The sequence below is a fragment of the Phyllobates terribilis genome, unplaced genomic scaffold (genome assembly GCF_046119375.1).
Source record: "Phyllobates terribilis strain yellow unplaced genomic scaffold, ASM4611937v1 Scaffold_7__3_contigs__length_470593459, whole genome shotgun sequence".
In the NCBI taxonomy this organism is placed as follows: Eukaryota; Metazoa; Chordata; class Amphibia; order Anura; family Dendrobatidae; genus Phyllobates; species Phyllobates terribilis.
This window is the reverse complement of record NW_027362767.1, coordinates 333,772,403-333,785,029: the sequence shown is the minus strand read 5'-3', so window position 1 is coordinate 333,785,029 and position 12,627 is coordinate 333,772,403. Positions and strand designations below refer to the sequence as shown.

Below are 12,627 nucleotides of genomic sequence, written 5' to 3'. Positions count from 1 at the left end.
AACAACCAAAGAAGTTAAATTTTCTTGTATTCTGATTAGATGTTAAAACATCCCAAAATTTGGTAAGTCCACTACCTGAGCAAAATCTAGAATTCGCAGGAAGGGAAGCCACAGTGAACCAGGAGAAATGATGGCCATTTAGCTATGCATAAAAATTAATATTGTTATGGTTAATATTTTATATCTAGCTTCTATCTGGATTCATTATTTATTTAGGAAAACAATTTATATTTTTGCTATGTCTGAAGCCTCTGCTTAAAACTTGCATCATGGAATGTCTGACTAAGATACTGGTTTCCTGTGAATTCCCTGACAAGAAGGTTTTACGTTGGGTCAAGGGAAGTGTGTTATCACTGATTGTCTATTTTGGTTTCCTGTTCAGTTGTATGTAAGAATTGTAGTTCCATTTTTGTCTACCTAATAAATGTGGTGAGTCTTAGTTGCCACACAGAAGACTCTACCTGCTGACATGTATTTTGTCTCACTCCCTTCATCAATGAAGTATTTTAATTTGAATCTCACAGGCAATCTGAAGACCTTTTGCTGTCTATTCCAAAGTTCTCCCTAATAACAAAGAGGGTCTCGATAAGAGTACATGGTGCCGAAACCCGGGATTGTCACAACCGGACCTCCTCTGGACCCGCCAACAAGGATCTCTCCGGGAATCACTGAATAAATCAGCGGTAAGTAATCCCTTGTATTACTAATAATTCAGTGCTACCTAGAGGGCTCCAAGACGGGTAATTAGTGGTCCTAACAAGACAATCATTTTTGAACCCTTGCCAGTGATTGAATTTGTTGTCTTATATGTTTCAATGTGTTGTTAGATATATAATTGATGATTGAATGACGGTTGAATGATAATTGAATGACGTGACGAGTAACCAACCTTGCCCAGCGTGTCGGGATTAGGCACCTTCCCAGTTCTCCTGTATATTTCAGGAGTCAGAGGATTGTTTTATGTTGTTTGTTTTGTCTACGTCATAAATGTCTGGTATGATATTGTAAACTATGAGGATCCTTGAATGTGGGACTGAATGATTTTTGATTGACCAATAAGGCACTACGGTCTCTGCTTGATAAGGGATCCCATTAGGTGTGGTCCTTCACATGTGGTGGAGAGGAAAATCAGTCCGTAAGAGGATCAGGGAAGTGTGATTGCCTATAACAGAGGAATCCTTCACGGTAAGGTAGTACTCTGAGGGTATTAAATTCCCCTGTAAATTGATAAGGGCACCCACAAGAAAGGGGTAACTGAATGCAGTTTTTAGCCTGAATACAGCAGGGGGATTAATATCAGCGATTGTGCAGTGTGCATTGAGTGACTGACGTATTGTTAAGTCATTTTTGATGAATCAGAATCGTTGTCCTCAGTGTCTGTGTTCTGTTTTGTGTAAGCTCAAGAGAGGGAAAATCATAGTAGCTGAAGTTCTTGCGAAGCCTGTATACCCAGACCGGGAAACATATAGTATAAAAAGTAACACTTATTGCAGGTATAATTGTCACGCAGTGCCTTTACAAGGTGTAGAAGGAAAACCTTTGAACTGGGTAGTAAAAATACACCACTACGCCCCCACCTGGGTGACTTCCTTTTTTGGTCCTGGAACTAACCCAGTTGATAGAGAAACTGCAAAGGCAACTATTTACTAATTGCAGATTACCTCAGGAAATGTTATATGATCATGCAGAAATAATTGGAATAGTAGGTGGAGCAGTAGGCTTAGTATTGTTATTTGTTTGGTTGTGTGTAAGAATCTCCCTAGCTCACAGGGCTGGAAGATCGGTGTTATTACTTCCTTAAAGATCTGTCTTCCGAGGCTCAGAGGGGACTGGGACAGGATCACATCCATCTTTCGAGGATCAGAGGAGACTGGGACGGGATCAAATTTAGAGTCTGAGAGGCTCTAGGTGTGCTGAAGAGAGTTCTACGGTAACTCTGGCACAGTGATTGCAGTCATGGGGACTGGCAACAGTAAGGAATTGACTAAAATAAAGGGCATGGCCCCAGTTCCAGCATGTGAGATAGTGAAGAGACTGAAAGGGAAAGAAGCAGTAGAGGGATGTGAAATAATATTGAGGAAATTTGGTATGGGAAAGGGGGGAAATCTGGAAGAGAAGGAATGGGAGAAATATATCTGCAATTGGGAAGGACGGTTGAAAGATAAAAACAAACTAGAGCAGGCTAGGATGTGGTTAGAAGTAGCAAAATGTCTCTCAATGAGTGAACATAAATCAGAGGAACCCAGGCATGGAACTGTCTATGTAATCTATGATAGTTTGAAAAACTCTCAGACCCCTGAAGTCTCAGTACCTGATGTAAATTCTGTACCCCCCTTCAGCACCCCCGCCTTACGCTGGGTCAATGGGATGGACTTGCAGACATTGTTGTCATCAGAATCCCCCTGGGGTTAATTGTTGCAGGTCCTGTGGGTCTCCACATCCAGGGACAACACCCAGGGTGCCTCTGTTCCCTATGAGGACCACTAGTCATGTACAGTTTCAACCTCCTAGGATGGTTGATAATGTTCAGGTACGAGATCACCCCAAGTATGGCCAATAGAAACATATCGGCCTTGGTCCCCAAGTGAACTTATTGCCCTCACTACACAGTTCCCAGATCCCGAAAAAAAATGTTAACATTTAGAATGCACCTCCAGGGTGTTAAGGAGGCATATCAGGCCACATGGGATGATCTAGCTTCTGTCATTTTGCAGAAAGGCAGTGACCCCTTACTTATGACAAGTTTTTTTACTTTGTACTGCCACAAACAGGCTGGACATGCATTTGGTGTTCTTACCCAAGAGCATGGTGGTAGGCAGCGCCCTCTAGGGTATTACTCTGTAACCCTAGATCCAGTCATTATGGTGTCTCCTACTTGTGTTAGAGCTGTGGCAGCTGCTTCAGAACTTGTTAAAAAGACAGAGGACATAGTGTTAGGAAACCCCCTCACACTTCAAGTTCCTTATGCTGTATCTGAAATACTTCAACAGGCTCAGACCCGCCACCTCTCAGCATCAAGGTTGAAAAAATATGAAGTCTCACTCCTTACACCTCCCCATATAACTATCAAACTCTGTAATGTTCTAAATCCAGCTACACTACTTCCAGTGGATTTAGAAAAGGGAGAAAAGTATCAGGATGGGGAAGAGGGATGGACCATGAGCCAAGACATGAGCCAAGACCTGCCCCTGTTTTTCAAATTAGCAGATGAGGAAGCTCAGTTTGATATGGCACATGAACATGATTGTCAGGCATTGATGGTAGCTGAAATAAAAGGCTTGGCAAATATTACTGATGTACCACTCACTAACCCCTCTGCTGAGTATTTTGTAGATTGTTCCAGAGCTTGGGACAGTGAACAAGGATGATTCATCACCGGGTATCCAGTAGTCCACAATGGTGAGGCAGTAATACAACAACCACTCCCCTCCAGCTGCTCTGCGCCAGAGGCGGAACTTAAAGCACTCGCTGCAGCATGTAATCTGGGAAAAGGTAAAGAAATTAATGTATTTTCTGACTTGCAATATGCTTATGCTGTTGCACATGACTTTGGCGCCATTTGGCGAAGCCGTAATTTCTTGACCTCTGCTGCCAAACCTATAAGGAATGCACAAGCGATAGAGCAGCTACTCACAGCACTCACCCTTCCCCGAAGGGCAGCCATAGTCAAAGTGTCAGCACACACTCGGGAACAAGCTCCCCTTGCAGTAGGGAATGCTGTGGCCGACCAGGCGGCTAAGGAAGCAGCACGACTACCACTGACAGAGATACTGGCTATAGCAGGTGCAGGAACCCCAGGAGACTCAGAGTCAGGGAGTGCAGCAAGCCCCCTTTCAAATAAGGAGACATCCCCTGCACCGGCCCCAGTGGCCGTGGACCTCGAACTGCTGCAGGTCTTCCAGACCCAGGCTCCCCCCCCCACGAGCAGAATGCATGGGTCAAAGCAGGCGCCGTACAGTCAGTGTCAGGGGTATGGCAGGTAAACAAATGTATTGGCCTTCCACGCTGCCTGTTCCCCATGATGGCTGCCCTTGCACATTCTCCGGTGCATAACTCAAAGGGTGTTATGTGTGCAGGGGGTGCTACAAAACTGGTGTGTCCCAGGGTTCCCAAATACAGCTGCAAAGTATGTTCAAGAATGTCTAGTTTGTGCAAAACATAACCCTGGTAGGCCTATTCGAGTCCCACAGAAATGCACACCAAAACCAGATTACCCATTTCAGAGACTGCAGGTGGACTACATACAGCTACCTAAAGTGGGTAATTATGAATACGCCCTGGCATGCATTGACCTTTTCTCTGGGTGGCCAGAAGCTTGGGCGGTGACTAAGCAAATACAACAACTACTGCTAAAAAATTGATCAGTGAGGTGGTTTGTAGATATGGGGTGCCCGAAACTATAGAAAGTGACAGAGGAACCCATTTTACTGGGGAACTATTGAAACAAATCATGGTCACTCTTGGGATAGAACAGGCTTTCCATGTTCCCTATCACCCACAAAGTAGTGGGAATGTGGAACGCCTCAATGGTACCTTGAAACTAAAAATCCAAAAGTGCATGGAAGAAACACACTTGTCCTGGGTAGATTGTTTGCCTATAGCATTGTATTCAGTGAGGACTGCCCCAAGGGAGAGGGAGAAGCTGTACCCATATGAAATACTGTTTGGTAGTGTCCCTAAGACAGGGCTATATTTCCCACAGCAGCTGCAGGCCTCCTATGGTTCTCTCACTGAATATGTTCTGGAGTTGCATAAACATTTGACTGTTACTCATTATCGTATTCTTTCCTCTATCCCAGACCCCAATTGCCTCAGTGGCACTCACATTTTGGTACCAGGAGACTGGGTCGTGGTAAAGAGACATATCAGGAGACCACCGGAGCCCAGATACAGTGAACCATTTCAAGTGATGTTAACCACTGCCACTTCTGTCAAGCTTCAAGGCAAGGACACTTGGATCCACGCCAGCCATTGTAAAAAGGTCTTGAACCCCAGCAGCAGCAAAGATGATGACCCTGTTTGTTTGGACTATGGTGATAGCAACAGTACCCCTTGCCCTAACTCTCCATGAAGTACTTAAAGAGAACTGGGATAACAAACTGATAAAGTATCACCAAGTCTTACTCCAAGACATGAACTCTAATGACCGTCCTAAGAACTGTTGGATATACACCCATAGTCCAATATCCTCCAATACTATGCCTAATTTAGCCATTCCAGTGACTTTGAAAGAAATGTTTTACTTAAGTGACTACACTTTTCCTATTAGCCTAAGAACAACAAAAAAAAGAAGGCTGTAGATATAACTGTAGCTGCTTGGGTGACTGAGCCATGATTGTTGTTTAAAAGGAGTGGTCTGCCTCTAAGTCAGACTGAAATGCCTTGGGCAACCAGTCATGTCGACCTATCCTGTTATCCGAACTTTACCTCTTGCAGCTGTATTTAAATAAAATCCAGAGGGTTTCCTTTCTTTTCAGCTGACTATTCAGAGTGTAATGGATCTGCTACCACTACTACGCAGTGTATAGCGGTTGATACCACTCTCAATCTTAAACTTTATTGTGTAAATGTCACCTTGCAAAATCTAATATCAGGTTTTACCTCAAATGACACTCAGTATCAGGAAAAATTATGGAAAAATTAAGCACCACCTTGTTATCTAAATGGATTCATAGTCTGTTCAACAACACTGTTGTTGGAGCACCAGAGAGTTTATATATTGTATGTGGACATCTGACTTACAAGTGGTTACCCAACAATTTCACAGGAGTTTGCACACTGGCCTTTCTGACACCTTCTACTTTTATAGTACCACACACAAGAGTAGATATTAAAGCAATCCCTCTACACACACTGTACAGACGAGCTGCAGATGACAAGCCCAGACCAAATGGTAAACCACATCTTGTAGAAATGGGGGTGGCTAACAAATTTTTTAGTGTCTTATTCATTTACCCATTCATAATGCAAATGTGGGATAAGTTGGTAGAAGCGACTGATTATTTAGATGACCAGATCTTCCAGATTCTTGACGTTCTCAATACATCTAATATTGTACAGAAACAACTAATTGAAGTTACTAACCAACACACCATAGTGCTAGATTACTTGACTGCTAGAGAGAGCGGGATGTGTCAGATAATAGGCCCTACTGGTTGCCACTACATAGACCCTGCAGGAAATTTCCAGGTAAAGACCAAGATAGAGATAGTTAGAGAAATGAGGGATGCGTGGCTCCAAGAACATCATGTCAACAAAGATTCCTGGTGGAGCGACACTTTCTCATTTCTTAATCCTGTCAATTGGTTCAAGGGTATAGGTGGATGGATAATGGGCATCCTACAATGTATTCTACAAATAGGATTTTTGATATTACTAGAGTATATATTTGCCAGGATTAGTATATTTGCTATTAAGAGACTATGCAAGAAAACACGCAAGATTAAGCATCACAGGCCTGCAAAATATAATACTACTTCTCCTATAAACATATATGATGAGATTTACAAGCAAGATATTTGTTGGTGAATGGGATTCGTCCCCTCCAGGCTTTTATAGCATGGGGAAGTAGCTGATGAATAAATTGTTTTGCAAAATAATAAAAAAGGAGGAGTTGTTATGGTCAATATTTTATATCTAGCTTCTATCTAGATTCATTATTTATTTAGAAAAACTATTTATATTTTTGCTATGTCTGAAGCCTCTGCTTAAAACTTGCATCATGGAATGTCTAACTAAGATACTGGTTTCCTGTGAATTCCCTGACAAGAAGGTTTTACGTTGGGCCAAGGGAAGTGTGTTATCACTGATTGTCTATTTCAGTTTCCTGTTCAGTTGTATGTAAGAATTGTAGCTCCATTTTTGTCTAGCTAATAAATGTGGTGAGTCTTAGTTGCCACACAGAAGACTCTACCTGCTGACAATGCATGTCGCATGTATTTTGTCTCACTCCCTTCATCAATGAAGTATTTTAATTTGAATCTCACTGGCAATGTGAAGACCCTTTGCTGTCTATTCCAAAGTTCTCCCTAATAACAAAGAGGGTCTCCATAACAGTACGTATGGTACAGACCAAAAGTTTGGACACACCTTCTCATTTCTCGATTCTCGATTGGGTTCAGGTCGGCTGACTGTGGAGGCCAGGTCATCTGGCGTAGCACCCCATCACTCTCCTTGGTCAAATAGCCCTTACACAGCCTGGAGGTGTGTTTGGGGTCATTGCTCTGTTGAAAAATAAATGATGATCCAACTAAACGCAAACTGGATGGAATAGCATGCCGCTGCAAGATGCTGTGGTAGCCATGCTGGTTCAGTATGCCTTCAATTTTGAATAAATCCCCAACAGTGTCACCAGCAAAGCCCCCCCACACCATCACGCCTCCTACTCCATGCTTCACGGTGGGAACCAGGCATGTAGAGTCCATCTGTTCACCTTTTCTGCGTCGCACAAAGACACGGTGGTTGGAACCAAAGATCTCAAATTTGGACTCATCAGACAAATGCACAGATTTCCACTGGTCTAATGTACATTCCTTGTGTTCTTTAGCCCAAACAAGTCTCTTCTGCTTGTTGCCTGTCCTTAGCAGTGGTTTCCTAGCAGCTATTTTACCATGAAGGCCTGCTGCACAAAGTCTCCTCTTAACAGTTGTTGAAGAGATGTGTCTGCTGCTTGAACTCTGTGTGGCATTGACCTGGTTTCTAATCTGAGCTGCTGTTAACCTGCGATTTCTGAGGCTGGTGACTCGGATAAACTTATCCTCAGAAGCAGAGGTGACTCTTGGTCTTCCTTTCCTGGGGCGGTCCTCATGTGAGCCAGTTTCTTTGTAGCACTTGATGGTTTTTGCAACTGCACTTGGGGACACTTTCAAAGTTGGCTCATTTTTCAGACTGACTGACCTTCATTTCTTAAAGTAATGATGGCCACTCGTTTTTCTTTACTTAGCTGCTTTTTTCTTGCCATAATACAAATTCTAACAGTCTATTCAGTAGGACTATCAGCTGTGTATCCACCAGACTTCTGCACAACACAACTGATGGTCCCAACCCCATTTATAAGGCAAGAAATCCCACTTATTAAACCTGACAGGGCACACCTGTGAAGTGAAAACCATTTCCGGTGACTACCTCTTGAAGCTCATCAAGAGAATGCCAAGAGTGTGCAAAGCAGTCATCAAAGCAAAAGGTGGCTACTTTGAAGAACCTAGAATATAAGACATATTTTCAGTTGTTTCACACTATTTTGTTAAGTATATAATTCCGCATGTGTTAATTCATAGTTTTGATGCCTTCAGTGTGAATGTACAATTTTCAAAGTCATGAAAATACAGAAAAATCTTTAAATGAGAAGGTGTGTCCAAACTTTTGGTCTGTACTGTATATAATAAAAATAAAAAAACACACACATAAAAAGAACATGAAAAACACATTTAGGAAAAATTCCCCCAAAATTATAAATACGCATCTAATAGCAAAATTAAATAAATGGACAGGGGCAAGTTGCTAAGCATCTCAATTTTATAAGTATAGTGTATATAGCAGTAATGCAGTTCTGGTAGAGTAGGTTCCCATTAACAGATGGACCAATACAATTTTAGCAACTTATGTGCAAAATACCAAATTTTTACATTTGTAGTTTATATATGACTAATGTATCTCAAAATACTTGTATTCAATTTTCACATACACCATAGCGCTCTCAGAGTGCAGTTATATATGTTTATGTGCACAGTACATTTAAAGAGAACCTGTCATCATGAAATGCAGTTTAATCTGCAGGCACCAAGCTATAGAGCAGAAGGAGCTGAGTAGAAAGATATATATTTTTCTAAGAAAAGATTCAGTATTATCCGTGATTTCATCATTTAAATCTCTGCTGTTTCTAGGCTTTTTGGTCCCGTGGCATTACTTGTCATTGTAATCCTGCCTCTGCTGATAAGGAGCCTGCAGAAAACTCTTCCTGAAAGGAAAGGAAGTATGAGTGTAAAATAACCCCAGCGGCCAGTGTTAAAATGACAAGATTACTAATTTTGTCTTTTAATAAAGGACATGATATGAAAAAATGGCCGACATTTTTTAAAGAACACATGGATCACAAAATCCTGATTTAAACAATGTCATTTTATGATGATATCTTTCGTTTAGACTATTAAAACTCTTTAGAATAAAGAACAGTTATTTTATTGCCTCATGTTGACAATTTGTGGACCACAGCATTTAATATTTGCCATAATTAAAGGGGCTGGCCAATTTCAAAATATCCATGTCATTGGCAATAATGTGAAAAGTTATGTAACTTAAAGAAGACCTTTCACTAATGTTTTATGTTGAACTGCACACATGATGTTTTAGTGGATACAGATTGTCTCTTCATCGTGGAGACATTAGCAATCAAAGTATCTGGCACTTAATGTTTTCACTTGCGGCATGTACTTTTTCCCTCTTTGTGATGGTAACCAATCATAAGCAAGCAGCAACACTCAAAGGAAAGAAGAACACACCCCACTATAGCTTAAAGCAGTTTGTGAGTTGTAATGATACAGTTCTGATCTGCTGGTCTAACATGATTACAAAGCACAAATGACTAATACCTTTCAGATAAGGAGGAGAGGAGCAGTACAGCTGAGTTTAGCTATGTCATATTACAAAGCCTTCTATCTGCTCTCTTCCTCCCCTAGCATAATCACCTCTATTGGACTGCCCCTCCATCCACAATGTCTGTCCAGAAATGTAAAAAGGAAGGAGAACTACTGAATGTCTAGTCCAGAATAAAGAACATGATTCAATATATTTATAAAAGACCTTTATTAAAGAAAATGGTCAAAATAGTGGTGTGACAAACACATGGAGAGTCGCCATCCCTAAAATAGTATCACCAAACGATATAAATCGAAAATGACTATGGTAAACATATTAATACTCCACTAGCAAATATGAATGAAGCCTATTGCTGCTATAAAAAAGTCAATACATGGTTTTACTAATCACCTAGAAAGTATCAATACAGATAGCAAAAAAGCAGAAAACACCAAAAACATATGATAGGAACCAGGTCAATGTATCATTCATTATACTGTATAATTAGTACTGGAATCATATGTGGTGCATAATTAATGTAGCAGCAAAAAAATATATATGTAAGAGAAACATGAACATCATACCTGCTAGTGGGATATAGGAGAAGGGATGTGCGGCTGACCCCGATGCGCTGCTCGGACGTGGGCGTTCTTCGTCAGGGGGTGTATTGGGCTTTGAAACCAGGGAGGTTAAAAAGGAAGGATGGCCAATCAGCTGGGCTAGAAAGAATTACCGTAAACCGGAAGTAAGGAATGCCCGCCCACAGTACACACGTGACACATCCAGCATGCACTGTAATCTAAGGTCCTGTATTGTGATCCGCTCGACATGATTGCGCATGCGCCGCCAGGAGGCACCAGGACCTGCGGGCCACCGCGTCATGTGACCGACAGGGTCAGGTCATATGACCCGAGCCGCCGGGGACATAGAGACGCAGGCGACCGCAGGAACAAGGAGCGCAGACGGGGCAGGCGCAGCGGGCGGACCACAGACCATATACGAGTTTATATAGAAATAATAAGGTGTAATATTATCCAGCCATACTGGACATTAAGACATATATAGGGGGCATAATCCATACAATAAAATGGCTAAAAAAGGGAGATAAGTGTGCGGATGTGTTGTGTAGAGTGACATAAAAGATCAACAATTGAGAAACATTTATGAATAAACATATATACATACTAGTACATGTGTGCAAATACATATGCATGAAGAATAATGAATAGTAAATGAATGATAGATAATAGAAGTATAAAAAATGAAGGATGATAAATAAAAATAAAAATTAGAAAATTTGAGAAAAATAAATAATAAATAATAAATAAAATAAAAATAATAAAAATGAATAAAAAGTAAATAGTAAAAAATATATGTAAATAATAATAAGTCAATAATAAATAATGAATAAAGAATAATGATAAACAATTAATGCCTAAAGATATATGTATACACCCAATATAATAAATAAATAAGTGATAAATAGAATGAGTGATGTCAGAAGACATATGTTGAAGAAAGATGGAAAGTAGTGTGTGTATAAATAAATGACAAAAGTGTTATTATGACAACCATGTTGATATAATAATGAAAGTAATAGTGATAACAATGATATACAGATCAGTAATACAATATATAAAGTGTGATAGTGAAAAGTGAAAAAATACAGTACAAATATAATAATGTAAATAATAATAATAATAAATTATAAATAAATAAAAAATGAAAAATAAAAAATAAAAATTAAAAAATAAAAAATAATAATAAATAAAAAATAAAAAATAATAATAAATAAATAATAATAAATAGCAATAAAGAAGGACAAATAAATATACATGCACATACATACATAAGTATACACACACGTATATACACAAATACAAATACAATTTTTTTTTTTTTTTTTTAATTTTTAAGGGGTCCTTCTACTTGCAGCTCCAGGGGACTGCGATGGGTGCATCCTTTGCCCCATCCTATGCTAACTTGTTCCTGGGGCTGTGGGAGAGGGACCTTTTCCTGTCCGATCAACGTTCATCTATGGACCGCGTTCTTTTTTGGACGCGGTACATAGATGATATCTTCTTGATCTGGCAGGGGTCTGATCATGAATTACGGGACTTCATAAACACCTTAAAACAGAATTCATACAACATTCATCTTACATACCATTTTGATAAACAATCTATTGAATTTCTGGATGTGAAAATCAGTAAAGACCATTCTGATTGCCTGCAGACGGATTTATTCCGTAAATCTACTTCAGTAAATTCTCTTTTATTGGCTTCCTCGTCTCATCCACCATCCATGATCAGATCTATACCTACAGGTCAATTTTTAATATTGCGACGTATATGTTCTAATGATGTTGATTTTGAAAGACAAGCTAATGATCTTAAAAACAGGTTTCTAGAACGAGGATATAGTCGTCGTTCGGTTAAAAGAGCATACAATAGAGCCAGACATATGTCAAGACATATGGCTCTATACTCCCGACGAACATCAACGTAGGACCATCATGTCAGATTCATTACACAATATCATGGCCAAGCTAACCTAATGCGTCACTTTTTGAGCAAATCATGGCCAATCCTCCTGTCTGATCCAATCCTCGCTAAGTACCTGGATTCTAGACCTAACATTACCTTCAGGAGATCGCGTAACTTACGAGACTATTTGGTAAAAAGTCACTACACTAACATAGACAATTCTTCCTCTTTTTGTCCCAATCTGTGCCACAAAAAGGTTGTAAACCTTGTGGAAAATGTGTCGCATGTCCCAATATTGGACGTGCCCAGGATTTTCAAAATTCAGATGGAACATTAACTTGCCAGATACAACATTCCATCACTTGTACCACAACTACAGTGATTTACTATGTTACCTGCCCTTGTTCACTCATTTATGTGGGATTGACCACCCGTCAGCTTAAAGTTCGCATTCGCAAACATGTACTAGGAATTGAAGCAGCAAGAGATGTCAATGACATGTCGACACTCAAAACTTTACCTAGACATTTCAAACAATATCATAATTGTAACGCTTCACTTCTACGAG

At 40.2% G+C, this 12,627-nt stretch overlaps 1 long non-coding RNA gene across 3 annotated transcripts in view; it reads right to left on the bottom strand.

Annotated features, from left to right (window-relative positions):
• Positions 1 to 12,627, bottom strand: part of LOC141154802 (uncharacterized) — a 489,862-nt gene that overhangs the window by 223,797 nt on the left and 253,438 nt on the right. Inside the window, exon 4 of one of the 3 annotated variants that reach the window (XR_012247478.1) lies at positions 8,778 to 8,956. The exons of the other annotated variants lie outside the window; for them this stretch is intronic. This is a non-coding gene — a long non-coding RNA (uncharacterized lncRNA). Of the gene's footprint in view, positions 1 to 8,777; positions 8,957 to 12,627 lie in introns of those variants that run through there. 3 annotated transcript variants of the gene reach the window in all.